Source organism: Vidua macroura, chromosome 7 (genome assembly GCF_024509145.1).
Source record: "Vidua macroura isolate BioBank_ID:100142 chromosome 7, ASM2450914v1, whole genome shotgun sequence".
NCBI lineage: Eukaryota > Metazoa > Chordata > Aves > Passeriformes > Viduidae > Vidua > Vidua macroura.
The window spans coordinates 8,805,195-8,832,901 of record NC_071577.1 but is presented as its reverse complement, the minus strand read 5'-3'; the positions used below and the strand labels follow the sequence as shown (position 1 = coordinate 8,832,901).

General features: G+C 38.1%; 1 long non-coding RNA gene across 1 annotated transcript in view; it reads left to right on the top strand.

Annotated features, from left to right (window-relative positions):
* The window catches only part of LOC128810267 (uncharacterized), a 118,732-nt gene that overhangs the window by 88,324 nt on the left and 2,701 nt on the right, over positions 1–27,707 (top strand). The window lies entirely within an intron of this gene.

Sequence of the window (27,707 nt, the reverse complement as noted above, 5' to 3'; positions counted from 1 at the left end):
CAGGAACAGTTCTTGGTCTCCCGTGTCCGCAGATGTTTTCATGCTCACGTGTTACAGCACAGTTTCAGTTGCCTTTAAAGCAGGTTAAAGCATTTTAAATGTTAGAAGAATTTAACAACCCTGCTGTGTCAGGATGCACTGAGCCCTTCCTGTTACAGGGACAGCCTGGCTTCTGCAGCTCAGAAGGAAATGTTGTGGGCTGCAGGAGACACTGGTAACTGGTAACACTGCTTCTGTGTTTGCTTGAGTGCTGGGAGTGTGGGGTCATGGAATTCATGGTAATGTGGGCAATTATTTACTTAGTACATGTAATTGTATTTCAGTTTTTTAATCAGTTTGTCACTTAAAATATGTGAAATGACTGCCATGGGATAGAACTTTATTTTCTAGAGTATAATAACATTTCCAGCATATAAAGCAGGACAAGATTCAACAGAATTTGATTTCTTTTCTCTTTTCCATAGAAAACCAGTGTATAAGGATTTTCAGGATCTCTGTTGGTGCTGCTCAGTGTAACTTTGAGTCACTTGGATGTGGTGAACAATTGGACAGATGCTCTTTGCTGTTGTGCCCATCTCTGCTTTGATGCATTAGACAGAGGGTGACAGAATTGATTGAGTGCCAAGAGTTTATTTTGTGTTTCTGATAACATGTTTTTAAATTTAGGGAAATCACCTGGACTTGAATTGTATCAGTGCTTTTAGATTTAAGTATAGGTGACTTGTAGCTACTGGAACCAAGTGCTGTTTCCTGTCTGCAGCAATTTTCCTTTAATTACACTTTCATACACTGTCTACATAGAACCTATCTTCCTTCTAGTCCATATTTGGTTTAGGACTTATATAATGAAAGGGTGTTAGACATAAAATACTGATGTGAAAATACCAAAACACAATTAATGCATCCCTTCCTATGCCAAAAAATCTAGCATGTTAATGTAAAATTCAAAAGTTTATCGGAGTCTTATCTAATAATATGTTGTATTTACATGTATTTTGTAAAAGCTAGTGCTGGATAAGTGATATGTGTGTGCTTTCCCATGGGCCTTTTCTAAATTTTTAGGTTTTGCAATGCCTTTTCAAAATATAATTCCTATTGCAATATCATTAATTACATACAATTGGTGGTGAAAAACAGGATCCAAATATAGAGGGTAAAATATGAAAGCTGCAGCTACAAAAGGATTTCTGCATCCAACACTTAATGTGATTATAGTGTTATATCCAGACTTGTGCTCCACTTACCACGTACAGCTGTCTGCCTTTGAAAGGGAAATGTTCTGTCAGGTTTTCCCTTTATATTGAGTTAAGCTACTCTGTGATCTTCTTCACAAAACAATTTTCTTATGAACCTTACTGAAAAGTCCAGTCAATCAGACCTGTAACTTGATATCTTTTTTATCTTGTTCTATTAATTCCCCCTGTGAGCCATTATAGGATTCTTAACGCCTATGAAAAAATTTCTTATTTAATGGTGGCTATCATCCTGCAACTGGCCCTGACACCCTTTAAACTTGATCTGACTTTGATGTTTTTACTGTTCAAGCATTTTGCTTCAGCTCTGCAGTGGCTGTTGCTTGGAACCTGTGATGAGGGTTGTACAAAGGTGGATTTCCATGGGAGCCAGTGGGAGTGACAGCCACATGCTTCTATAAAGAAGAGACAGTATTCTGCATATGTTGGAGTAACAGAGACTTTGCTAGTTTGTAATGAGCTGTAAATCAGTTTTCTGCAATGACAAAAGAAATCAAGGTGCTTTTCTTGATAACCCTCATGCCACAAGCCACGTCAGTCAGGCATTAATGCAAATACAGCAGTATGATACCTTTGCTCCAGTTTGGTTAATCTATGTCTTCATCTAGAATCTGTCAGAAATGTCATCTGCATAATATAATTCAGGTCAAATATTGGAAATTGCAGTAATGGCACCTGGGCTCTGAATCCAGCTCTGATATTGAGCAAAGCACTTGTGAGGAGCTTCTCTGAATGCAGCTGTGTCCCTTGGTGCTGCAAATTGCAGTTCTATTAGCTGTTCTCAGAAGCCTTTTTCCCCTCTGTAACAGGAGATATCTCTGGCAAGTATTTACAAGAGTCTGATTTTTGGTAGCCAGCTGGAGTGTTTGGATTCTCCTGATGTGGATGTCCACTTCTGTCTTTAACTGTGTTATAAATTACATTGGCTCCCAATTTTACTCAGGCTGAATGATGCCTAAATTAATTAAACCAGCTTGTGAGCCTGGGGGCAGTGAAATGTAACATGTTAATAAAGTTGCCAATCATTTTTCTCCTGAAGGCCATTAAAAACGTAGCAGAAGCATAGCCTGTTTCTGTCAAATGTGTTGGCTCTCAGTTGTCTGGGATAATGGACTGGAGGATACCCCATGGAACAGAGGAAAAGCATGGGCAATCAAGGTGCTAGGAGAATGGGTGTGGAGGTTTAGGAATGACTTGTGACTGCTGTCCTGACAGGGATCAAGCAGTCCAAGGAGCAGTAATGTTGGTGTGATGCTGCATTTGTCCATCTTGTAGATCCATCTTGCTGTGCATATTAGCCCTGGAGGTCTGCTGGCCTAATTTGGAAGGGTTTGTTCTGTTTTGGGAAAAAACCAACTGATACAATGAACAAAGAGTCACAGTTACGTAAACATGTTAGCTGCTGTGGAATGCTTGCTTTCTGTGTCATTTAGACTTAAATACATTTTTTTAAGTACTTCATAAATATTTTTGGAATACATTTAGTTCTTTGTTTTAGCTACTGAAATGCTGGAAAAGTATTTTTGTAGTGAAGTGTTGTAACTAAAAAAGCATTGACTTGTTTGTACAGACCAAATGAATTCAGTGCTGAAGGTGCTTGTAAACAGAAGGCTGGAAAAGGCCCTCAGTGATAAGAGCACGTGACAGAACACAAGTGAAGCTGCTCACCAGGTCTGCAATCAGGCAGTAGGATGGCTTTTCAAGTTGGCTGTGTGAAACCAGTCATGCTCGGCAAAAAATCCTGAGTTTTTTTAGCCTCAGTTAGTACTTTTTCAACAGCAGCTTGTTCTCTGAGTGATATGGTTTGTGTCTTGCCACTCCTGTTCCTCTAGCTGTACCAATCCACAGCCGTGATGTTGCTGCCATGTCTGGTGTGGCGCTCTCGTTCCGTCTCTGGGGTGTGTGATGTGCCCAGCTGGCAGTGCTGACTGCCAGCTGTAGTCAGTGGCAGCATGGCTTAGTTACTCTCCATTCCATTGCAAGGAATTCCTCTGCTGCAGTCAGGTGTCAGAGGCAATAACTCCTGTACTGCTGATGCACTGGCTTCTCCAGGTTATTTAGTGATCTGTCAAAAAAAATTATCAGTCTGATTTGCAAAGCAACACACTGAGCAGATCATTCAAGGTAGGAGGCTATTTCACATTTGGGGGAATAAATGTGCTTTCAATGGTGCAGTTTTGAGGAAACTAAATATAAACATGTTTTCTTCTAGCTAGAAGGAATGTCACTCTCTATTTTCATGTAGTTGATAATAGGTTGGAAAATAATTTAGTTTCCTAACGTTCAAGGAATGCCAGAAATTTGGCAGGATTTTCTGTGACTTTTCATGCTCATTTCTAGTAACTTGAATGTATTCTAAAAATACATGTTTATGGTCTATTCAGGCCAACACTGATGTGACTGGATTGTGTTGGTGGGCCTGTTGATAGGTTTTCCATATATTTACATATACCTTTTTCAAGAAGGGAGTCGTATTTTCTGTGACTCTATGCATAAGCTCATAAATTCAGAGATTCTTGTAGGGCTTAAATGACAGCCTGGGGAGCAAAGTTCTCTGAACCTTGTGGATTAGACTTAGTTGGCCATTAATTCTTCTGTGTCCATGTCTCAGAGCCACATCCTCTGCTTGCTGCAGGTTTGTCACAGCTCCTGATGGGCATGAAGGCCTTGGTGAGATGAGTAATGCTGTACTGCTCATGCCCTGCTTCCCTCTGCTCAGAGAGCTTCAGTATTTACTAGTTCAACTGTTATGCAGAAATTTATTAAAAATTAGTGTTTTCATTTTCTGATGGGGTTAAATGGAGCTATGGCCTGATGGTGCACTTATATTCTTAATGAAAACGAATACCTTTTTTCAATATATTAAATGATAGTATTTTTTCTTGCATATTGGCTATTGGTTTTGTGGGTTTTCTGTTGTTGAAATGACTTCTGCCTTTCAACATTATCAAGATAGATTAAGGTGTTTTCAAAATTTGTTCTCCTCATTCTTGTTTCTGTATCTTTGATATATATGCACACACAAATATATTTTATTAGAACATTACACCGTTCCTTAAAAATGCAGCTTTTAATTTCCTATTTCCCCTTAGCAACTGTTACGATTTCCTGAATACATTTTTGAAGTCTGCTTTACATTAATATTTCCAATTATTCTTTTTCTTGCCGTGTTTTCATTTTGATTTGTTTGCTGTGTCACCTAATTTACAAGAGCATTCACATTTTACGTCCATAATTTTCGTGTCACTTTTGAGTTTATTAAATTGCACAGTTAACCTAAGAGAGAGACACAAATATTGCATGTATGCCTGGCAGGCTAAATTTTTGTTGTACATTTGTATCCTTGTGTTTGCCATAGGTTTTGCATTTAAAAATTCCTGTAATGTGAGTTTAAAGGGACTAAATAGGACTAAACTGAGATCACTGCACAATTTTGATGCTGAAAATAGCCCCTTTTAGTCTAAATAACATGTGTGTAATATAAATTATACTTTCCTAAGGAGTTGTGGAAAATAGCAGATAATTCCTTTTAATGATGGGGTTCTTAAAAGCAGAATCTGAAATACTGCTTACTGTGTGCTTTCTTTAGGAGGTCTTTACATGAGGTAGCAGGAATAGACATGAAGAATCCAAGCTTCTGGAATATAAATTTATTGAATGTGTTATGAAATGGGTTTCTGTTGTCTTGCATGTATTTGGGAGCATATAAAAACTTGTACATGCTTGCTAATAGAAGGTGAAAAATAAAGGGTAGTTTTTTAGTGGCCCATCTCCATGGTGTTGTCACAAGGTGCAGCAATCTGTACCTTAGGGATGTGCTGAGGAATAAGAATGTTATATTTGAGTGTATGCAGTCATTTAAATCCTCTTCTCTCTGGATTAGCTCCTCAGCTGGTGAAGGTTATGTTGTACACTGTTGGAAGATACTGTTTTCTTTGTTATACCCAAACAATAGATAACTTATAATTTAGAGATTACTTCTGTTACCAAAACCGAGTCTAACTGAAGGTACATGTAGCTGTGTTCACCAGCCTGCAGGAAAAAATGGGCATTTTCTTTTCTCTTGCAACTGATGAGCAAAAAGAGTATGTGAAAAGGACCAAGAAGGGTGGCATTTATTTGGCTCATATTTCTTCAGTATGACATTAGGGGACACTTGCCAGCCTTGGGATCTATATATGAAATTTACTGCACTTCATTAGTTTTGTCCAAGACAAGGGTCAGCTTCAATTGAAAAGTTTTACGTCTGAATACCAGTAGCTTTGCAGCTGATCTGATCCTAACATTAGCTCTGGGGAGAAATGCAGCCTAGGAAAAGCATTTCTGTATTTTGGATATTGTGCTTTGAAAGTTTGGACGTATAATCTAACAAAATAACAGAGAAAGGACATCAGAAAGTCAGCACTGCACAAGCCATTTAATTTGCCCTTAAATGTCAGTTTGGTGGTGAAATTCTCTGCTCTGTTTGGTATCTATCCATGCCTTATGTCCTGTGCTACCAAAGGGGCTGCCTCACAAGTATTTTGAGCAATCTTTGAATATCAGTGGTTTACATCCATTATGGTAATGGCTGATGTGTTTTCCAGATCAGCCACTGGAAGGTGTGAAAATTGCAAAGTGACAACCACAGAAAGGCTCTGACAGCTTCTCCTGCAGAAGGCAGTGATACATCTGTCCTCAAGCGAATGCTGCATAATCCCTACAATTCATCAGTGAACCATGCCCTCCAGAATTTCACAGGAGCTGAGCTGTTCAGAGGTCTGACATGTCCCTGTAGTGTTTGTGTGGAGTCTCTCCGCACCCTTAGCAGCCCCATGTGTACTTGCCCAGCTTCCTCCTCCAAAGCAGGAAACCCTTTGCTGAAGGAATTTACCCTAGGTTTGGTTTATGATGGAAGCAAGCTCAGGTCTGTCAAAAGATAACACTTTCATTCCTAAAACGTGGGAGTGAGGGAATTATGATCAGGAACATTACCTGCCCTCAGGCAAAACTAATTGTGTCTAATGTTTGCTAACACTTAATGACAGTGTTCCACAGTCAAACTTGAACGAGTTGGTGATTGCTTAATGTACTTTGTGTTGAAAAGCTGTCAGTGGCCAGCGCAGGAGATGGAAATTACATGGTCAAGGACTTGTACAGCTGGAATACAACAGACTTTCCAATTCTTAAGTTCTTCTGAGTAGGAGGTGTGATGGTGTGCTTTGGCTAAATTGTGGTCATTGATTCTTACTCCTGATAGCTGACATCTTCAGATTCTACTGACTGTGGTGGAAATGTCTTCTCAAGAGTTTCAAAAGGAAAGCTTCTTTTAAGGATCCTGATCTTGCAGTGTGAAGTGTAGATACCAGTCAACATGTAGATAGATGACAGGCATAGACACTATTATTGGCAACTGCTTGGGAAATAAACAAAATATCAGTCAACACGGAGGATAACAGTAACTTTTCCAAACAACAAATGTCAGTGCACTTTCACTTACATGAGAGGAAAGATGGTAAGACATGGGTGTGACCCAGAATTCCCACAGCCAAGAGGATGTACAAGTCCCGGTTTGGCTGAAATGACTGCTGCTTGTCATTCCCGAGTGAGAGTTTTGAGAAGTCATCACAGGCTTTTTTATGAATATCAATGTGTATAAGTCAGGTGTAGGCATATGTGTTTTCACATACTTTTGCTTTTTCCATTGTACAGCAAGTAATCTCAGAGGAGAAATGGCTGTGCTGAAGCAATATAAATAGTCATCTCTGATTTTTTCCAAATGTTTGACTGCCATGTGATATCCTCAGCATTAGCAAAGTTATTCAGACCCTCTCAGTCCTACTCCTTTTCACTGCTGAGCACTGAAGGCCTAACTGAATCTGACAGAAGTAATTTTCATTGCCTTCAGTGACTTCTAAATTGGGGTGAAAATGCTGGTTGGTCTCAAAAGGGGTTAATACTTTGTGAGCTTTGATCTAATGAGTGGAGACCAGTGGTAAATCAAAAAGGAATGAAGAGCTTTGTGGGCAAAATGCAGTAAAGCTTCATTTACTTTTTCAAATTCCAGCTTATTTAAATTTTACATCAAAAGTTGTGGAGGTATAAATCCCTACTACCACCTTAAGATATATTTCCCTAGTCATTGTTTAAGAAAATGACCAAATACACATAGTTTAATTTAAAGTTGATTGCATTTAACAACAGAATTTTTTAAAGCCTTTAGGAATGTCATAATGATAGATAGCAATTAATTTAGTCAAGAATGACCCAATACAGTTACCTATAATTTACATTAGCAATGTTGAATGGACAGTAAATTAAATTCATTCTTCAATTTTATGCTCTTAACATTTGAAAACCTAACCTCACTTTGAAATCAGTTTGCATTATTTCAAGGATGCGATTCTTAATGTTAAACCCCTATTAAGTCCACATTTTCTCTCCTATAAGGTTGCTTTGAACTTTTTTGTGATGCTTTTGTGAAATGTTGGTCAATAAGCAGTTTTAGGATCTCTCTACTGGATATTGATCTATGCAGTTGAATAGAACACTGGAACAAATGTCCTCATAGTGCAGACCAGGAGGTTGGATTGATATTTCCTCTTCTATGTTCACTGCTATCAAGGAACATCCATGGCTGTAGGCAATAATTTATAACAACAGTCTAGCATTGACTGGTTTTAGTTATTCTAGGGTTGTTTTTAGGAATAAGTATGTATTTCATCCCATCTTTAAAGAAATCCATAGCGCATGTGATTATTTGGATTATTTAATTAGCATGTTTTTACATCACATTTGGTAGAAAGCTGGAAGAAAAGGCCAAGAACAAAGGTTAAGGGAGGCAAACCAAATAACTGAGGGTTCTGACTGAGGTTAAAGTCCCTTCTGAATTCTGACTGCTCCAGCACAGGTTTTCTGTGATTCACTTTGTGAAGCTGCATTATCATTTTGCTACATGTATTCCAATATATGTAAGTCCTCTCAGACCCTAGAGAGAACACTTCCAAAAAGTAACTTCAGGTCTGACTGCCACAACCAGACTGCTGAGAAAACTAGCTCAGCCCTTCATTTGGTGTTTCTGGTGGTTTGAGCTGCTTTGTGCTACAGCTCTGTTCCTTTAGTGATGCTGCACTACCTGCTGCTGGGCAACTCAGCTGGAAAACAAAGAAACTGATGATGCAAACAGAAGGGCTGTTCCCAAAGCTGGGTGAAACTCTGCTGGAAGGCCTTCTGCTGCTTGAATTTTAAACACTAAAGGTGCTTAAACACTAAAGGTTGCTAAACCTCTCACATTATCTGTGTGTTAGTTGTTGTATCAACCAGCTGGGATGGTCCATTCAGGCCCCGTTGACACAAACATGTTTTTCCTTGCTGCTGTTCCCTATCATTTTAGAGGACATTTAGAGGAAAATAAGGTGTGAACAGGTATTGAAAATTATAATTTTTGCCTATATTTATCCCAATTGCCTGCTATTTTAATTTTAAAGTAGGATGTCAAGTAGAATCAAAAGCATGCCTTCAGCTCTAAACTGAAACCCGTTGCAATAAGCAGATGTCCCACCTCGAGGAAAATGGCCTGCAAGTCCAAAAAGTTGGCTTTCACTGTCTCATTATGTGTGATCTTACCAAGGAAATAGTGAGATTTGGCTTGTGCTTACTCTTTGCTATGAAGCAGTTGTTAATGCTGCATTTTCATGCTCTTGTCATTGTTGCACCCCAAATGCCTGCTCTGTGGAATGAATGCTTTGCTGCCTCAGCTGGATTAGGCTGTTTGACACAGGACCACTCTGTAGTTACAGTGCCTGTGAGGTCCATAGTAAGAACCCTAAATAGAAGCATCATTTTCAAGATGCCTTATCTTTTAAAAGCAGCCAAACAGAAAATGAAACCCTGGGTTGAATTCTAGTCCTCCTGAAGGAAGTGTCAAACCCTCCTGAGGGAGCTTGACCCAGCTTTGTACCTATTATTCATGTATCAGTGACATTAATTGTGAATGGATCCAAATACTGCATTTTAAATATCTAAGCATGAACAAGGAGGGGAAAAAGCCTGTAACTACTGAGCAATTCACAGATTTTCAGTTGCTGTAACTCAGTGTAGCTCCACAGAAAAGAGAAGAGCACTTCACTTAACAGCACTGAAGAATGAAACCAGGGAAATGGCACGAAAATCAAAAAGGACTTTAGAATTATAATCTGAGGAGACAGTAAAGAAAAACATGCAAAGTTGGGCATTGCTTCTGTGAAAGGACAAGTTAAGTTGTACCTCCATGTACCTTGAATTAAGGAAAATCATTTGTATTCAAGCTGAATATATAATGGAAAAATTAGCTTATTTTATAAACATGCAAAACTGTCAGTTGAAAGGGGGTAAGCTCAGCATATTAGTGTATTTCCCTACTTACCTGTTGTTTTGTCAAGTGGTTAAGATTGCTGGCATTTTCTATTTGGAATTTTATGCCAATGGCAAATGCTGACTGTGATGGTCCAAATGCATCAGCTGGAATAGTGTTTCACTGTGAAACTGCCAAGTCTTTCTGACAGGTGCCTAATAATGCAATAGTTTGTTGTAACTATGTGTGAAGTGTAGTTTATCTGATATATTTACTTTATTAGCTGTTTAGAGCCACTAATTTGAAATAGAATCCACTCTTGACATAGGAAAGACTGTAATCATCTTGCAAACTATCAGCTCTTGGATTAAATTTTAAAGCTACAGTGAGCATCAAACTGCTTTGCATTTACCCTTAGAAGAAAAGGGAGGTTGAGTCATTTTGCCATGTTAATTTATCTTAGGAAAGTGGATTGCAAGGTTCTGAATTGCAGTCATTATGTAAGCATGGAAAGTATTATCGACTACAAGATTCATCTGATGCGGTGTGGATGGATTGGTGCATGAGCAAAGACCATTTGAGAGCATTTCAATTTTTGCCACGTTTGCTAGGGCTAGTTACATCCAGTTATAAAAGAGATTGACTCTACAATGGCAGTGGCTTACACGTCCTAAATGTTAAGACTTTGATTAAAACAAAAGGAACAAAATAATTCTTTTTATTTTAGCTTGTCATGCAGTTTGTACTAAGGCTTTCAGTAATACTTTATCATGACAGCTCATTTTCCTTTTCATTTGATGCCCTCATATTACTTTATTAAACTAGGAAGATTTAGTTTCCTAAAGAGCCTTCAATGAAACTGTTATAAAGCCTTTTCTCAAAACAAGTTGAAAATGGAGCCCGAACACATGAGATTACATTGAATTTTAGTATGTTGCGTTTTAGAGGAAATAAAAAACAAGAGAGAGCAAGAGTTTATTGCTTAATAAGTATCAACTATTATCATAAAAAGGATCATAATTTTGAGTTTCATTTTTATTTCGACCAAAACACTTTTAGATAATAAATGTTGCGATTGAATCTTGTCTTTTATAGAAAGTTGTTAAAACAAGCTAAATGTTTTCCATTTGTGGATAAGAAACTGATGCTCTAAGTTTAAGAATTACTGTGCCAAAAATTTAGTAATTCTTTGATTTCCTTGTAGTCTATAAAATGGACTGTTTCTGGTTATTTCTGGGACCTGTGAATTAAGGGCATTACCTCAGGTAGAATGCCAAAAATATATATAGACTGTGATGCTGTGTTGTTCCCATTTTTAAGAACAGATTTTGGTCTGGGCAAGTTCTGATTCAGGTAATGCCACTAGATTTCTGCTTGAGAATCTGCCTTTTGTGGAATGTTTTATGGGTATTTTCACCTTTTTCATGGCATGTTTTTAGGATTTTCTAAGTGTGTGCTTATAAAAAAGCAGCACCCAAATTAATTGCACCTTATATGTACACAAGAGCTACTATATAGTATTTTAAACTGCAAAAGCAATGATAGTGTGTGTGGAAATGGAATTTAACTCACTTGGTGGACTTGAAATATATCCCTAAGCAGTTATTGCAATATCTTATCAAATTCTCAAGCAAGAAACAAAGCTTTTTCTAAATGGAATTTTTATGAACTGTTTTAAGGACTGTTTACTGGAAAGCTGCCTAATCACTGCATTCCCTGGGCAATGGCTGGGATATGTGTGCTGAATTAGTAGCAGGAATATGCTCAACTGCACTGGCAGGGAGCAGCTGATGCTGCTTTTGCTAATGCATGTAAATCACAGAACAAAGTTTGAATATGGAGAACAGTTCTAAAATAGCCCCATTTAATTGTGTCAGCCTAGAAATATGACTGATGTATGTGACGAGGTCAAACAATCCTGTGAGTCAAGCAATTCCTGTGCCAGGCATTCAGCAGAGTTATAGAGCTGGGCTTGGCTTTGGGGGCAAGGGAGCTCCCTGTGAAGAAAACCAAAGTCTTTCAGAGGCCCTCATCCCTCAGGGCTGTAATTTGCAGTTGGTGTAGCCCTTGTCTGTGCAGAACACCAGCACTTTGTGAGCAGAGTAACCAGCATAGCATGCTTTCTGAGACAAATAATAAATAAATATACCAGTGGTCATTACAGTCGTGATGAAATCAACTTGCACAGTCTCCTTCATTTGAACAGTGCCTTGCTTCAGTGATTTTTAAGGAAATTGTTGGAATGTTTTTTTTTTTTAAGTGGTAGAAGTAATAATAAAACCTGGCAGTTAAAAGGATTTGGGAATACATTTAATTTATAGGGAGATAAGGTATATTGGAAAAATCCACTTTGCTGGCATTCTGTTTGGGTCGTTGCAAAGGAACTAAAATGGGTTAAGAAGAAAGTACTTGTTCCACAGTGTGCTGTGTGGGGCTTCCTGGGGATTTTACCTTTATGGTGAGCGTGTCTCTGAACACAATGAAGCTGCAAGTGTGTGCTAAATCCAGTTAAGGAGATTTCCAGTTTAGTCTTTTGGCTCTGGAACAGTCCCTAGCTGTGCACCTGGGACATAAGATTGTCCAAAAATGTCCCCATTGCACATTGTGAGGGATCTTCATTCGGCTGGTTTAGTTTGATGCTTCCATATTCTTCTATAAAAGAATAATTGCTTTCCATTCACCTTCTCTGTGCAGTGCCTGCATTCACAGCTGGCTGGTTTTTACCTTTCCTTCAGCTGCCTCTCCTCCACACTGAAGTGCCCTTGTCTACTTAACCCTTTTATGGAAGCTGTTCCATAGCTGGAGTTAAACTTCTTGCCCTACTCTGAATTTCCAATTTCCTGTTTGAGGATGAGGCAATCACCACTGACTTCCCAGAGTGCACTGAAGGAGAGCACTCCTGTGCGTAGTTATACAGCTCTCAGCAGGTTTGAAAGAGACAGAGAAATGGAAGGGAATAGCTTTGGTTCATAAATATTTTTGCATTAATAATAGTTACAATTTATATCAGTGGCTGTAGTATAGCAGACAATCAATACTGCTTTATAGACCCTTTATAAAGTAAGGTTATGTGAAATAATTCAAAACAGCCTCCCTAGAGTGGTTGTTCTGTGAGAAGCAGTGGTTCTGTTTTGAGACAGGCGTGGTGTCAGGAGGTCACTGGGCACGGGCAAAAATAGTACAAAAGTGAGCAACCTGAAACTTCTGCCATCTCCAAGGGCCTGCATTCTGCATTCAGTCTTCCTGAAAATATTTGTGTTTTCCTTCATTTGGACTTTGCAAAGTGTGACTGCTTTCATGGGAGGCTTTTCACCCCTTCTCAGCTTTGTGCCTTTGTTTCTTTTGGATGCAAATCCAAGCCAGTTGCAAATCTTTTGTTTCTTATTGGAATTTAGCAGTGGTGTTGCCAAGCACTAAAAAGAATTCTACATTTTTTATTGTTATCAAAAGCATTTCCAGGAGTGTGAATGAGGGATAGGAATCCAGGACAGAGGAAAGGAGTGTCCCTGTCTATCTCTGCAGTATTTCAGAGTGTCTGTCAGTGTGTCCTTGAATCTCTTGTGCAAACATGTTAAAAAAGCAGTGCTCCCCAAAGCAAGAAATGAAGCCATGAAAAAAAGAATCTCACAATCTCATCGCAGTTTCTTAAAAAAACCCAAAGCTTCTACGCAGTAAATAAAAGACTTCTTTTAATTTTTAAAATTTATAAATACGGAAGCTGTCTTGATCACAGCTGAAAGAGGTTTGTAGTCATGCATGGCACACCTGTGAATGCCTTAGCAAACCTATTATTTTCTTTTTTATAAAATATGTCTGTGAAATGTTTTGGAGTTTTCTATTGGGAAATATTTTTCTGCAAAACACAGTTTAGTGGGAATAAAAACACTGGCTAGTATAAAGATGGAATCATGTCTTTAGGAATTTACACTAGAATAATCTTTAATCTAGAAGAAACTTTAATGTGGGGAGGAGAGAGGAGGTTTTGAAAATCTGAGCTTTTGCTCCCACCAGTTGTGTTTTCATGCTGTTTATTTGGGGTAATATAGTTCATGCTTCACTGTAAAACTTCTAAGTGCCTTCAGCATGTTGAATAAGAAGCTGAAGTTTTATAAAATAGCATTTATTTTGTTGTGGATGTGCTGCTTTATCACCTACGTACAAGGACTTGCAATTCCATACATTGTATCTCATGTGAAACAAGAGCTTTAGAGAACTCCATGGAGTTCAGTGAGCCCATTTCTAGCTGTGTTCACAGCAGATTTCTGCCCAGAAGCAGGATAAGCATATTTGGTATTTTTTAAAGGCTTTTTCAGACTCCAGCTCTTCTGAAGCAGGCACTTAATGAGTTTCTGTGTATTTAGCAACCTTCATCAGATGCCTTTATATCAACTTCTGCAGGCTGCCTTTGGGCTCATGTGAAAAATCAGGTATAGATTATAAAATGTGAGAATACTTTTTCCTCTGTGAATGCTTGAGAAACTCGGGCTCTTTTAACACAGTTTAGTGCTGCAAGCCTAAGAAGCTCTGGTCCCAGAGAAAATCGATAGGATTTTGTCATTACGGTCGTGCCTGTCAATTATAGCTAGATTCATGTGGTCATGTAAGATTATGAATTTGTGCCAACCTCTCAGTCACAGATGTTCCAGCTGTGAAGACATGTGGCATTATTTATTTTACTCTTTTTTCATAAAGACCACAGGGGGAAAACATTGTCCCTACCCAGAGACTGTAACCGTTATTCTGAAAGTACCTTTCAATCTTCCTCTCCATGCTGAGATGATGGCATTAGGTCTTTTTAGCCCTCACATGTTTGTTTCGGACTCCCACAGCTCACAAAATTAATTTCTGTTGGGAACACAATGTCATGATGAGGCAGGTTATTCTGACTGGGCTTTTTCTTTATCTGCTATACAAAGCATCTGATTCACTTTCTATTAATTACCACCAGCTATGGGGACTCCCTGGTGTTTTTCCTTTGGAGCTTTCAGCCATTTGAGCTCATTCTCAGGTTTGCTGTTTGGAAAAGTAGAGATGACAGGAGGGGGAAGGAAGGATGTATTAGAAAGAGGCTGACTTACCCCGAAGCTTAAAGCACATCCCAGCTGTAGGATGGCAGGGAATGGTTATTGTGTGTGCACCACTATATTTTACTTAAATACAGCACAATATTACTTGTCTCAACCTTTTGGTTTTTTTCCAAACCCTATGAGCAAAGGAAATTTCAAAAAATTGCTTTTTAACTAATTATAAGAAATCCAATAACACTAGCAGCTTATTTCTTTCTGACTAAATATAATGAGATTGGAGCATTGCTTCATCAGGAGAATGACCTAATACAATAGCTTATTGAACCATGAAAGATTCATTAAAACTACCTTGCAAGGTTTTTTTTGGGCCATGTTTTTATGTAGTGGACTTTTTTCTTTTAAAAACAGCTCCAAACTCTAGAGCAGTTGCTGCATATAGTTGAAATCCATTTTATAACACTAGGCAACATAACTAGTTTTTAATTACCTATTATGTTATAAAGATGTTACAGGAAAAAGTCCTCATAGCTGAGCTGCATTTCATTTACTGGAGGCTGAGGTTTGCAACCAGATGGCTTTGCAAAATACCCGGATGTTACACATTGGGATTTTGAACAAAAAGTCAGGAGTTGGCGATAATTTTCAAATTTCCAGAGAATTTCCATTTCCTGCTGGCCTAAATGAAAAAGCTATCCCTTCCCTGAGGTGTGACTGGCAGTGTGTCTGTACAGCTCTCACAATACAGAGGCAGTGTCTCACAAAGGACTTAAGGCCACCAACTTGTGTCAGCTTCATTCTATCCCTTTCAAAGTTCCCAAAACCAAGTTTTTCTACCCTTTGTGAAGAAGGGTATTCTGCTCTCTGCAAGTCATAGTGATGAGGCAAATACTGCTCTTCCCAGCAGTCATTTTTTTTGTTCAAGAAGCTTCCTTTTCCTAAATCTGACCATCTGACCAAAAACTCAACAAAGATAGAATAAACTAGTGAGTTTCACTCTTTCCTCTTGTATCTGTAGGATGGAGATGAGAATTACCTTGACTTACAGTCAAGTTCTGAAACAACTCTGAGTGTTTAAGCCAGAACTTTTTAAGCCAGTCAAGTTCCCCCCTTTAAGACCTGTCTTTCCCTGGCATGCAGCTCATCCTGGCAGCCAGATGAGAAATCACTCCTAGCAAGGAGGAGGACTCAGAGGAGGATGAAGCGATGCTGCCTCCCATGTAAATTGTGTTCTGTGCCTCCCGTGTACATTCCTTCTGTTTTGAGGGCAGGGAATGTTTTTTCAGATGTATCTCAGGAGGAAAGAGGATTTACCTCTCACCTGTGAGTGTACCCTGGGTTTGTGCACATTGCCAGGACTAGTCAAACATGCACACAGGTTTTAGTGCCTGCTGCTTAAACACATGCTCTGGACATTTTCCTAGCTGGCAGCAGAAAGGATTATGAGGACAGTTGCATCAATTGAGCTGAAATGTAGAATTTCATATCTAGTTTTTTAGCTCATTTTTTATGCATTTTTGCAAACCATCATCTTCCCTTGTTGTTGTGTGCCTTCTCTTACTGTTATTGGGGTACTGTATTGTATGTAATGTTTTTAGCTCAAAAAAAATTCAACAGCTTGAGATTTCCTTACACCTTAATTATAGAGGTTATAAATTAGTTCTTTTTCTTCTGACAAACAGATGCCTTATTTTTGTACACCAAACTTAGTGTATTGAAGTCTGTACTGTTTCAGAACCACAGTTATCATGGATACAAAGGACAGTTTAAAATGCATCAATTTCATTGAAGATTAATGGGCACAAAGCTGAAGGGCAAATGGCCATCATGTACCCTTTAGGATCATACTTGTTTTTGATAGGTAAATTTGTTTAGAGTTGTTTAAAAGACAGATAAATCTCTTGTTTAATAATACTCATATGTTCATGCTCTCTACATTACTAGAAAATGCTCTATTTTTATTGAGCCAGAAGCTTCTCTCTGCTGGTAACACTTGGCCTGAGTGCAGACATTATTTGACATGGTGCTTGTTCTATACAATATTTATGTACCATAGTGCTGGACAGGTGTGATGTTACACATTTTTATGTTGAGATATTCAATAAACATTTTAATTGGAGAATATCCTCAGCCTCCCTCAGGTAGCTAGATTGACAGCAGTAATGGGAAAGCTGAATATGAGAGTCTGGCTGAAGTTAGATTAAAAACAAAAAAAGAAATAAAAGTGAGTTTATCATTTGTTGCCAATGAGTAATCTCCAGTGGAGATGGAATAATCACATAGAAGCTGAACAAGGAAGTATTAAAATCCATTCCTCTTGTTTTTTTGTTTGGGCGTGGGGTGTGTTGTTTTTGTTTTTTTGTTTGTTTGTTTGTTTTCCTTTTTTTTTTTTTTTTTTGTTAGAGCAGTGACTTTCTGTGTGCTTTATATCTGAGCCCTGAAAATGGGCTGAGGGTTGGAAGTGGTGCATTTATCTGTTCTTGGAATACATCCACCCATGCCAGTGTCAGTTTGCCTGGATTCAGTGCTCATCTCCATTCACTCCCATCCTTTGTTCAATGTCTACAAGTATTAGGAGGGCAATATCTGCTTTGGATAAGCAATTATTCTGCAGCCATAGATAAGATGCTTTGGTACAGCTCTTTATTTTAATAATCACTTCAGCCACTATTGTGTTTTACAGCTCAGTTCTGCCAGATGATTTTCTTGGTTTGCAAATACTCTTTAAGCCAGAGGTTTAATTTAAAATTGTTTCAGCTGAAATAGAAATAATAATAAACAAGCCCCCTTTTGTTGTTTTTATGTGGTTTTAATGTTTGCATATTCAAAATTATGAGAAACAGATCTAAAATGGTAAAGTTTAAATGAATGGAATTTCAAAATGAGGCTCAACACAACTTTGTGTGTTGTGGCTGGCACTTGGATGTCATCTCAGTCTTCTGAACCGACTTTATTAAAAAAAAAAAAAAGATTAGAGAAACTCCAAATAAACACCCTGACCCCAAACAAAAAAGCCCACCCTGTAAAACCTCTCCTTAGAATCTCCTGGTGTTCTGTTGGCTTTGTTCTTACTTTACTCTAAAACCTGAACATGTTTCAGAATAATTAAGTTTTCAAGCTTCAAGAAATACTTCACCTATTTTTTAGCTTTTTTTAAAATTAAAATCAAGCTTAAAACCCCCTCATTTTTAATTATTTTGAACAAAAATTGCTAGCCAGTTACATGTTTATGCCATCAAATATGGAAATACCTGCTTTAAATTGTAAATTAATTCTGTTCTTATGGTCTTTATGCGTTTCATATTCCACTGCTGATTACTTTGCCTGACAAATATAATTTAAAATCTGCTTTTTTGTTACTTGAAGCACCAAGGCATTATTTAATTCTACTTCAATTTTATGACACTCTGAGTTGTGATACATAGGAATTCTTTGTGAAATGTCCTGGCTAGCCTAGTGTAAAATTGATATTTTTTGTGTGATTTTTTTGTTCCAAATTGTATTATAGCACCTTTTGTTATAACTGTCTTATAATGATGTTATGTCTGTCCAAAATTTTAACACTTGGGTAAGAAAAGCTGAGGAACTTTGCCAAAAGGCCTGTGGGATGGTTGGATGTTTTTTTTCTTAAGCTCAAGATCTCCTTGAGTTGTCATTCTGGATAGACTTCTGAAGAGAATTAATTTCAAATGCTAAACTAGGTCAGATTAATCTAATAACTACTTGAGCAATACTCTGCTTTGCAAGGAATCCTGGTGGAAGGAGAGTTGGAAACATGAGAGCACTCAAAATACACCAAGCCCAGTCTGGTTTAGGGAAGTACAAAACTTTGTGAAATAATTGTAGCATGTTTAGGAATGGGAATTGTTAATTTTTCTGCTATATTTTTGTTTCCCCTCTTTTGCTTCATCTCTTTTCAGAATTATGCCTACTTCTTATGTGGAACTAAGACAAACTTCCAAACAGCAGCTTCTGTGTCCAGCTGAAACTACTAGATCCTGAATATGGCTATTTAGGTCTGAGCAAGAATAGGGGATGTTTTAGAATTTGACAAAATCCAGAGTCATGGTGTCCCTCAGGTGCAAACCTGTCATATATATTTTTATATATGTATATATATATATATATATATATATATAAAGAAATATATCTATCTATAAAATATGGTAATAAATGATAAAGAAAAAAATGCTCTCTATGTTTCATGTATGTGTATGTGGACAAGTGTTAAAGGCAAACCTTGACAGCTAGAAAACTTGAAATGCTTTTCATTGATTTGGAAGTGACATTGAATTGTGTGCTCTTCCTGACTTCTGATACTGCTGGAAATTTATTTCCTTCCATGCCAAAAATCAGACCATGTCCGTGACATCGTATTAAAAAGAAATTTCATCATCTTTTAAAAAAAAATCCTGATGAATGTAAGTGCACACACATCTTGCAGGGATTTCCAGGGGCCTGCTGTGCAGTGGTCCAGATTCAATATTTTTTGTTTGCTGCCTGAGCAGGCAGAAGCAGAAAGTCATGATTGTGATAATCGCAACTCGGTTGTTGCCAAATATACTTCCTGCAAATAGCCTACTAACCCATGGTGGATTAAATACATGAGAGAAATCCATCAAAAGGAAATCTAATAGCTGTCCTCAGTGTGAGCCTGACTTGGGGAAGAAAAGTGTTTCTCCTGCTTAGGCTAGAAAAATGGTATTTATTTCTAAGAGTTCTGGAAACAATTCCCAGTATAAATGGGATGGGGTAGAATTAAATATAAGAACGTGAGGGTTTGCCTCTCATGGTAACTTCAGTTATCAGAAATGTCTGCCTTGTGAAAGTAACTAAAATCTTTTTTCCACCTTGATTTTTCTGGTTGTAGGAGGCTCTAGACCTATTAGCTTCTGAAATTTGCTTTTAGTCTTCTTGATTGAGCTCTCATTAGGGAGTCCTTCTCTCTGCCAGTTATTTTCACAAATTTAGTGCTGATTGTATAGATTTATTATAAGTTTATTGCTAATTAATGCAAACAAATCAGAAGACTGGTGTTTTCTTACAACTGCAATCTCAATGCATTCTCTCATGGCCTCTCGTTGTGAATCCTTCAGTAGTTAAATTTAGTAGCATCGTTATGTCCTTAAGTTAATAAAAGAGACTGCAAAGTTAAATTGCTGTTAAATAATAAATTATATTGCATCAGCTGAAAGTCTAATACAGTAGTATAAGAGAATGGCTTGAATTGCCTGAAGTTTCACAGGGCACATGAGTGCAGCAACAGCTTGATTCCAACTGTGAAGAATCCTACAACTATTCCATGTAGGAATCATGGCTCCTAGACAGGACCTTGCCTGGCATTTCAGCCTCAGGCCATCTGTAGGTGTTGACCATTCTTTCTGCAAAACCATCCCTATGACATCCCCTGACCCTGATTCATAGAACTGATACTCTCAGTTAGAATCCCATAATGTCATCACTCCAGAGCTCTACCTTTGGCAAATTCCTGCTTTCCTGCTCATCCCAGGTGGGATTGCTGCTGCAAGGGCGACTTTCCCAACCAGTCATTGTATCTATGTCAGCTGCAGTTCAGCTTTCAAACTCTGCTGGTTTCTGTTGTATAAGCCCATAGCTGCTATGCAATGAAGAATCCTGGCACACCTAAAAGGTCACTGCTCCATTTAAATGTGCTAGTGATAAGTCTCTTTCTCAGAAAATGTGGGAGCTTTGTAAAGTATCTAAAAAGCTACTCTTTTATTTCTTTTTGGAATTACTTTTAACTTAGGAATCTGAACATCTTCCTGGTGTGTTGATACTGTCATCTAGGCCAAGAGATCTTTGGTATTTCTCTGTTCTGGTTATAATGTCTGAAGCCTTCTGTCTTCTACAACAAAGTTATATGGTCGTGTATAGGGACTTGCATATATAACAATTCTCTGTTTAGTCTGCTTTTCTGCAGTTTCCACTTACGGGGGTCTGTTGGGATCTGTGATATTTAAATGATCCCAATTGTAGAAAATCTCTGTCTTTCAGCCCCGCTGCCAAAGAAGGAGTTGTAATTCGTCTGTGCTGGTCTTCAAGGTTGTTTATTTCTTCTTATCTAAACTATTTTCTCTCTGACCTGCAGCAGGTCTGTCTCACAGGACAGCGTGTGGGGCTCTGCCCCTCAGTGGGATGTTACAAACATTATACACTAGAAACTACGTGTGCTGTATTTACAATAATGTGCCAATATCTATCACCCATGTTAAACAGTGTGTCCCCAGCCTAAACCAACAGAAAAATGCCAACACCACAGTGAAACATGGAGGGCATGAAGAAGAAGAAGAAAAGGACAAGGGCACGTCCAATTTCCTCCACCTTGCCCCCTTTGAATCCCTTATCTAGAGTCCTAAAATTCTACTTTTGCACCCGTGCCACACTAATTACTACTTATATCAAACACTCAGAGCTGTAATTCATCCTGTAAGATTGAAAACTCTTTTCCATGGACAGATCAGAGACAGTTTCTCTCGGGGCTCTGTACAGGGGGTGTTTGACCCCCTGCCAGGGTCCCAGACCTTCCAGGGCAGCCAGAGAGGGATGCCCTGGATTCCCCACAGGGTTCATTGGCTTCGAACTCTTCAGCAGTGACCAAGATTCATCAGCTGTGCTTTTGCTAAAGCATCTTGAGGTGCTTATGGGTGAAGGACAGTCCTGATCTTGATTGATTTCTGGCTGAAGCGCCGAGTATTGTCCGCAGGGTTGTGCGAAAATGAAAATTATTTTTACTGTTTTCTAAGCGTTCCTTCTGATTTTCCAGTAGCAGGCTGAACTCTCTATACTATTAAATATTACTGTTGTGTCCTTTAGGATCCAGCCAGTTTCCCTAGGTTTCCTTGGCCTTATTCTCTAATTGATTCTTGAGCTCAGGCTTCTAAGGGGGGGCTTTGTAGTGAAGTATAGATCCTTGTTTTGATCATGTGCAGTCTTGAACAGCAGGGAATGAGCACTGATGATTTAAAGGACTTCATTCAGAGTACACAAAACAGAACCAGTTACTCCTAGGGAAATAAACCAGGGAAGCTGGTATACACTGCTGTAAGTTTGGCTTTGATTGTTAAACCCCTTATATTTTGTTCATCACTCCAGAAAAGAACTGAGTAACTGCAGCACTAATTGCCATAGCTTTGCAAATCTCTTTGCCTAAAATGTGCACATAAGGAGTCTGATTGTTCTTAATGAGGTGACTTGTATGACTGATGAGAAAAAATTGAGCAAATCCAGTAGTTTTTGGGTTTTTTTAAAATTTGTGCTTTCAAATCAAGAAAAACACTAGAGAATTTGACATGTTTCTTTTTACTAGCTAAGCAAAGAATCAGGCTTTTTTTTGATGTTAATATCACACTATTTTGACAGGAAAAAGATGATCCAAGAGCTTTTCCTCTTATATCTTATCATGACATGCAGCTGAGATGGGGAAACTTCATGCTATGTTAGATGGTTTGAATGCAAATACAGAGTGTGTTATGTTACACACTCCTGCAAACAGGCACAAGGTAGAATTGGAGCTTGCCTAGGCCTAATGCTACTTGTGATTTAACTCTTTCAAAATGATTTTTTTTTTTTTTTAAGAGAAAAGCACAGAGAATAATTTTTCTGAAGAGTGTTCTGTTCTGGTTTAGTTTTAACTTCTTCCAAAGTGGGAAGTTGCTACAGTGATTAGGAAAAAGTTGATATTATTCATGTGTGCCCACTCTTTAGGTTATTGGAAAAGCAGCTTGCTTGATTTTTTTCACCATTCTTCTTTAATCTAAATTAACTTTTAAAGCCATGGTATCTTTATATATATTGTAGAAATAGAAAATCCTGTTCTTGCTTTTATAAAGTGAAAAGACTGGCATTTTAAGGCTTGTAGTGATTTGATTCTCTCATATTAGCAGAACATAGTTAACATCCTGTCAAGTTCAAGTGTTATCAGCTACCAGTGCATTTATAATCGGGCCAAGGCTGGTGTGGATCTTGACAAGTCCCTCGGGACTGAGCTTTTTGTGTGAGCAGTGCAGCCTCAGTGACTCTGGTGAAAAGGATGAGAGGCCTTGGCAGTGAAGGATTTACTCTGCATCTTGAGGGCATGTGAAGCTGCCAAAACAGTGCAGGGATGTAACAGCCCACTGAGCAGCAGCCAGCCTTTTTACTGCTTCCACACCCACTCATCCAGGTAACTCTGGCTCACTGTATATTAACCTCTGTGTGTGTGTTTGGCTTTTAAGGACCATCCTAAACTTTTAAGGACTGTCACTAAAAGGCAGTGATGTGGGAAGTCCCTTTCAAGCCAGATGTCCTAATCTTTATCAACACAGTTTTTTGCTAGAGCTCATGCTCTGAAAGTGTGACTGTTTTTAGGGACCATGCCTTTAACTGATGCAAGTTCTTTAAAATTGCTATACTACTCCTAAGAAATACCTGGTGACAGCTGGAACTTCTTACACTTATTTAAGACTGGAAGCTAAACTGTGTTTTAAGGTCAAACACCATGAAAGGAAGACTTTGTTAGGTCTATAGGTGGTGCTCTTGTCACTAGAGAAAGAATTCAGCCGTGGGGAGCTGCTGCTGTTAACACTGGTTTTTTTTTATTGCTAATGTTTTTGAACCAATCACTCTCGTCATCAAGATTAGATTGTTACTTCTCATCTATTTTTTCATGCGAGGAAAATGAGACAATATGCACTGTAGTTCTGAAATACATTGTTTGGCTGCAGCATATTTTCCAATTAGTTTAGCAAGTCGGATTTTGAGACAGGTATTAGGTATGCAGAGATTTTAAGTAATATACATTGCACATAATGGAAAGCTTTCTGCAACATAAACAGCCAGGCTGATGCTCTTGTAGGGCTTAAGGATTGCCATGGCAATTTTTAGACAATCAGCCATGAACAAGGAATAAAAACTGCTCCTGTACTGTGTGTTTGCAGATCAGTAGGAAGGAGTGGCATTCAGATAGGTACAGACACATCCATTTCACACATTTCTATTTATTTTTGCTTTTTTGTGAACTTGATACTTCATTGGAATGTAGTGTATGGACTAGATTTTACAGTGGTCATGGAAATGAGCTGGAAACTTTTATATATGTACACAAGCAGTATATACAATACATAACCAAAAATGCATGAAAAATGCATTTGAAAGGAAATCTTGTGGGCATTGCTCCTTCCACCAGCTCTTATCCCTAAGCTTTTGGAGGAGAAAGGATGAAGATGAGAAAGATGGTAAATATGTAAATACAGGCTCTTCTGGTACAGTATGGATTTTAATTTACTGATTAGGCAGACTTTCTTTTTTTTGTGCCCTGAAGGTGTGTCTGGGTTTTTTTCAGTGTTGTGGGGTCTTTTTTGCTCTTTCCTTGTATTTCTATAAATTGTTTTGTCTTTGACTATAGCAAAAAACACTAGAAACATCTATTTCTAGACAAGTGTGAGCCAGTTTTACTGACTAAGAAATTAATTTTGTGCTTGGATTGTGGTAATCCCTGTTACTTTATATGGAAGTACTGTATGAATGTCTGCAACTCTGCAATTAATGAACAATCCTAGGAAACTGGTGCTGGCCTAAAGGTGTGCTGTGACTGTTGGCTAAAAGTGTTCTGTACATTCTGTAATGAATGCACAAATGTCCATTTGGTACCAAAGCCCAGAGCAAAACTGTGTGACATGACTTGCAACTCCACTGCCATATTGTGCCTTAATTCTGGATATTACTTTGGCTGTGAAACTTAGACAAGAGGAAAACATTTTACTACTTCTGTGGGGTAAAAGCAAAATCTTGTGTTCCTAAGCCATTTGTGAATCCAATATTTCTTCAATAATTAGGTCTGTGAAGAGCAAATAGAAACTATTTGTCCACCACTTAGAAATTGCTGTAAATAATGAGATTTTTATGAGGATTCATGCTAGGTTGAAGCATGACATACTCCATTACTAAATAATGTTAAAACAGGTTGGCTTTAAGAAAGGCCAAGTAATTAAACCCATTAACTATTGCTTTACAAGTAAAAGGAAACCCAATATTCAAAGTGATATTGAAATTTTTGGATGGTTATATGATTTAGGTGTTGATTATTATATATATGAATATATACTGAAGCTTCTACCAACACAAGTATGAGAAAACTAAGCTTTGGATTTTAATCACTGGTAATTTGACTAGAATCACCTTGGTCTTAAACCTGTGAACACAGGACCAGAATTTTACAATAATATTCATGATTCCCTATTTTTGTTAATTGCTTATCTAGGAATTGTAAAAAAACCCAAAAAACTCTCCCAAAAAGCCCAACCACCCCCTGAAAAAAAAAAGAAAAAAAAACCCCTCTCAAAATAAAGAAACAAAACCAATAAAAACCCTAAAAATCACAAACAAAAACCCCCAGAAACAAAAACAACAACAAAAAATCCCAAAGGAAATAAAAACTTAGCAAGACCTCCCCAGAATCCCTCGAAACATACAAAAGACCCCACAACCAAAAAACTCTCTGAAAAAAATCCCCAAAACCCAAAAGAAACAAACCTCCAAAACAAAAAAAAAGAGGAAAAAAAACCAAAAGAAACAAAATCAAAACACCAAAATATTTTTTTAAAACAAAAAAGAAAAACAAAACAAAAAATATCCCAAACAAAACCAAAAAAAACCCCAAAAGAAACAAAACAAAGTAAAAAACCCAAACCAACAAAACCAAAAAAACCCAACAGAGAAACCCCAAAAAACAGACCAAAAACCACTCAGTAAAATAAAATTCTAAAAAACCCACCCACTAAAGCTCCCCAAGCAACCAAAAAAAAAAAAAAATCAAAAAATGAAAATATAGTTTAAATGCAATCAGTGATTAGTTGGAAAAAGGTCATCTAAAATTCCATTTAATCGTAATTTCATAATTATAAAAGAATCGTGATAGCACTTTTAACTTAAACTGCTCCTTTTTAATATTGTTTTGGACACATTTTGCAATTTCACACTGGTATCTGAAAAATGTTGCTGGGTCTGTGCACTAAGAGGTGATACAGTTTTAAAAGGGTTTGGAAAGAAATCAATACAGATGAAAATAGCAGTAACTGCAGTTACTCCATCAGTGGAATGAGTCCTTGGCCCTTGTTAAGGGACCTGAAGGTTGGCTTTTGTGCCTTCACTGTTCCAGGGACAAAAGAAACAAAAGGAACCCAGAGATGAAAACTCTGAACTGTTCAAGATTTTGCTGTATGAGCCTGACTGATACTTAGTAAAAAGCTGATGGTGAGCAGGAATTTGTAAAGCAAAGAGAAACACGATACAAATGTGTTTATTTTTGTTTATTCCTTGTGCAGTTAGGTTTTTTCCATTCTAGTAAACTCTTGTTCTTTGCAGTCATGTTATGCTGAGCGGGTGACTACTGGTTCCTCTTTGGTGTTTGGAGCAGCCACTTGGAAATTGCCCTTGGTGGAGCATCAGTGGAGTTCAGAGATGGGGTTTTAGGCCAGATGAATTGCTCCTTTACAGCAGTAATGTCCAATTCATGAGGAAATTTTAGCGATACAGTTTTAACCTAATTGTTCCACGGGGAGTTGGCATTTTCCACTGCATAGGAATTGAGAAATGTGTGGATTATTGTGGGAACCTCTGGCTGCCCTGGCTTGCTCGAGACCCTGGCAGGGGGCTCGGAGACTTTGGCACGAAGTCAGAAACACCTGTTGCTTCGATTTTAGCCCGTGGAAAAAACTGCCAACTTTGTATGAGGAATTACAAATCACAAGGGTTTGAGTAGTGTGGTAGTTGAAAGAACAGAGGGTGAAAAAATAGAATTTTGGGGATTTTTAGAATGGGGTTCAAGGGGGTACAAGATGGAGGAATCTGGGCGTGTCCTGACCTTCTTCTCCTTCTTCTTGTACTCTGTCTTGCTGTGATGGTGACACTTTTCTATTGGATTAAGGTAGAGACACACTGTCCAACAGAAATGATAGATATTGGCACATTATTGTAAACATAGTACACATAGTTATTAATGTAGTTTTTAGTATAAGATATGAACACCGCCCTGAGGGCACACAGAACACCATGGACGACTTGCTAGAAAGAGTTTAGCAGGTGAGAGAATGTTATAGATAAGAAAAAATAAACAACCTTGAGAAGACGACCCTACGCATTCAGACACCTCCTTTGGCTGCGCGGGCTGGGAAACAAAGACTTTTACATTCTTGGGGTCACCTCAACACCCAGACCCCGAGAGATTATCATCTAAAAAAATCAAACCATGGGAGGGGAAGGGCGGAGGGAGAACTTACAACTTACTCTGCCAGTTTCAGGTCCTGCCTCAACTTCCAAGATTTCCCAGGTTAGAGTAGTTGCCCCCAGGACTGAAACAGACTTCTCTAAGCTGAACTTTCAAACTGAAGTCAACCTCCAGTGTTGTGGAATTCAAAATTTGTGGTTTTAAAATATTTGAGCCAATTAGGCTCCTCTGGAGCAGTTTCATAGCTGTGAAACCACACGATGCTCTCGCTTCAATAATGCATTGCCCTGAGGTTAAAAGGAGTTTGGTTCAGATATATGGATAGGCAGGAACAGAAGAGAAGAAAACATCCCTGCAGAGAAAACTTAGCTTACTTTGGTTTTCATTTCTGTCTGTGACTTAGGAGGTTTCTGGATGAATAACATCCATTATCTGTGTAACCCTTTTGGCAGCCAGCCATCTGGGGCTCTGTGCTACCCAGCAGCCCAATCCATCACACACCAAAGGATGGAAAATTTACACAGAAGCTGGTGACTTCAGGGGCTTCTTCTAATGTGTTTCAAAGTTGGTTTGGTGGCTTCTGTAAACAAGTGTAATTAGTGGGGTATGAGTGAGGAGGGTGACTTAATTTAAAGCTTTTGCTTTTATGGGTGAATTTGTACTGAAGTATGAGCTTGGCTCATTGTGTTATTGGCATTTTAGCTAGTACTTAATTCCAATTTCCATAATTGAAATAACCTAAATTTTCTAACTTGGCTAGAATTCTGGAGCAAAATTCCATAAGAATAGTGTAGTAAATCAATTAAGGACTAACTTACTTTTTACGCTTTAAAGTAATCAATAATTAATTCAAGAAATTAATTTCTAAAGTACCTTTATATAGCATAAATTGTAAC